The following is a 3,143-nucleotide window of genomic DNA, read 5'->3' as shown; positions in this document are numbered from 1 at the left end:
GCATATGTACATGTCCACCACATATAGTAGTAGGTTCCTCGTTTCTTTTTACACTTCCAACATAGAGGAGATAAGTTGGGGTACATATTTGAAAGTCTAGCCGGTGGCAAGTGCCATCTGCAGATCATTTTAAATAAATTTTCTTTGTAGGATGTTGCGAGCGTTAGTTTGTAGTTGGTTGTGTATATTTTTTCCCATTCTGGGAGGTTTATTATGTATCCAAAGTTTTGAACACATGCAATCATGCATCCTTTAACTTGTTCCTCTATGATATCTTGTCTTAATAGGTAGCTGTATAGTTTGGATATCATTTTTTGGTTGGATCCGAATAGTATTTCATCGAGAGGACTATTGTGTTGAAAGCCAAGGGTATTATTATGTTGTTTATATTTAGTGTTTATCTGCATGTATGTGAGCCAGTTTAGAATTATTCCATTTTCTTCTAATTGCTGTTTGGTGAGGATATTATTCATTGAAGTCAAGTAGTTTGGAGTAAGTTATAATTTTGGATGAGGAAAGGGCAGTCGGGTGGATGAGGGATTCGTTGGGAGATATCCATTTCGGAATCACTATGTAGTAATTTTTTTTATTTGGTGCCATGTTGATATTAAAGCATTTCTTGTGTGGTGTTTTTTAAAGTAATTTGGAATTTTGCTCCATTCCATTGTTAAAAATGAGTGCCACCCTGACTGTAAATAGAATCCTTCTAAAGTAAGCAATCGTATGTTTTGAAGAGTTATCCAGTCTTTAATTTTAGTCAAAATAGAGGCTTGATAATATAAATTAAAATTTTGGAGGCCAAAGCCTCCTCCAGATCTATGATCTTGTAAATTTTTAAATTTTATTCTTGCCTTTTTTTTTAACCAGATAAATTTTCGGATTATCATGTTCAGAGAATGATTTATTCAATTTAATTGGGGCTACTTGGAATAGGTATATTTATCTGGGGAGTATGTTCAATTTAATTGCAGCTATCTTGCCCATCAAAGATAATTTTAGCTTTGTCCATCTTTTTGTATATCTTGTGTTAGTTTGTCGAAGTTGTCTTTTTTTAGACTACTACAATTCTCTGAACTATTTTTAAGTTAAGAGCTTGTTCGAGTAAGGAGTTTTGTTCTTTTGTCATATTTTTAGTTATAATTTTGGTTTTGTCTACATTGATTTTAAGGCCAGTTATTTCTATGAATTTATGGAGTTCTTCCAGTAAATTGTGAGCTGATTTAAGTGGGTCCTGGATTATGAATACGATATCGTCTGTGAACGCTTGTAATTTAAAATGTTCCTTTTCTGTTTTGATTCCATTTAATTGTGTGTTGTTTCTTATATTTTTTAAGAGTGTTTCTATTGCGAGTATAAAAATTAGGGGTGGTAGAGGGCATCTCTGGCGTACACCTCTATTGCTATTTCTTCTGTGGCACATTTATTAAAAAGTATTTTGGCTACTTGTGAGTAAATAGATTTGATTAAATTAAGAAAATTATCTCTGAATTTTTTTTATAGTACGCTAAAGTGTTGAGGATAGTCCGTGTGTTATTGCTAATATTTCTTGCCGGTAAGAAACCATTTTGGTCTGGGTGGATAATGTTGTTCAAAATCTTTTTAAAGCATTCTGCGATTATTGTGGAAAATATTTTGTAGTCAGTATTTAATAAAGAAATGGGTCTGTAGTTTTCCAGATATTTTCTGTCTTTATTTTCTTTCGGGATATTAGTTATACAGTGATCCCCCGGTTATTGCGTCCCCGACCATTGCGAACAGGGTAATTCGCGATTTTTCAACCCGGAAGTCAAAACACCATCTACACATGCGTGCCCTTTTTTCTATGGGCACGCATGCGTAGATGGCACCCGGCAGATCAGCTGCTGGGCGGCTTCCCTGGGTCTTCCCCCTCTTGCTGGCGGGAGGGCGAGCAACGGGCATCAGCAAGGAGTTTCCCCACCGCCCACGCAAACTCCTCGCTTTCGCCCGCCCACACCGTTCATTCTCGCCGCTTTGGAGCTGAGTCCTGAAGCGAATTCGCTTCAGGACTCAGCTCCAAAGCGGCGAGAGGGAGCGTGGACAAGCCGTTCGCTGGCGCTAGCTCTCGCCTGCCTGCCCGCTAGCGAGGAGCCGCCTGCCTGCCCGCTAGCGAGGAGTCGAAGATTGGGGGCAGCGCGGCTGTTTTAAAACGTCCCCGCCTACATGGGGGGCTCGCTAACACACCCCCAAACCCGGGTTGGGGGTTCGGGGGTGTGCTAGCGAGTCCCCCATGTCGGCGGGGACGTTTTAAAACACCCGCGCGACTTTCCAATGAGTCCCGAAGACAACGCGTTTGTCTTCGGGACTCATTGGAAAGTCGCGCGGGTGTTTTAAAACGTCCCCGCCGACATGGGGGGCTCGCTAGCACACCCCCAAACCCGGGTTGGGGGTTCGGGGGTGTGCTAGCGAGTCCCCCATGTCGGCGGGGACGTTTTAAAACACCCGCGTGACTTTCCAATGAGTCCCGAAGACAACTCGCTAGTTTGGGGGACTCGCTAGCACACCCCCAAACCCGGGTTGGGGGTTCGGGGGTGTGCTAGCGAGTCCCCCATGTCGGCAGGGACGTTTTAAAACACGCGCCGCCCCCAATCTTCGGCTCCTCGCTAGCGCTGCGGAAGTAAAAACACCATCTGCACATGCGCAGATGGTGTTTTTACTTCCGCAGCGCTACTTCGCGAAATCCTGCTCGTTGCGGGGGGTCCTGGAACGGAACCCTCGCAACGAGCGGGGGATCACTGTATAGGCTTCTGACCATGTTTTGGTGAGTTTGCCTTGTGTTAGGGCTTCGTTGTAGATGCTTAACATAATTGGTTCTAACAGCTCTTGGTGATGTTTATAAAATTCTTCCGGTTGTGACGTCACGCTGGTGCCTCGCTTCTCTCGACAGCTCTGAGGAAGCTTTGGCGTTTTGGAAGATTTTGGCCGCCTATGCGGGTAATCGTGGACCCGTAGAGCCCACAATTCGACAGGGGAATCTCCAGTGCACCTGGGGGTGCCTGCCAGGCCCCTCGGATAGCGGGGTAATCCTCTTTGCCGACTTTCAAAGAGATCGGCCTACCACACCGATCCGGAAGTGCGACGTTCCTGACTCTTACATGGAAGCCACGAAGACGACTTGAGCGTTA

The sequence above is a fragment of the Erythrolamprus reginae genome, chromosome 3 (genome assembly GCF_031021105.1).
Source record: "Erythrolamprus reginae isolate rEryReg1 chromosome 3, rEryReg1.hap1, whole genome shotgun sequence".
NCBI lineage: Eukaryota > Metazoa > Chordata > Lepidosauria > Squamata > Dipsadidae > Erythrolamprus > Erythrolamprus reginae.
Note: the sequence above shows the minus strand (reverse complement) of the source record.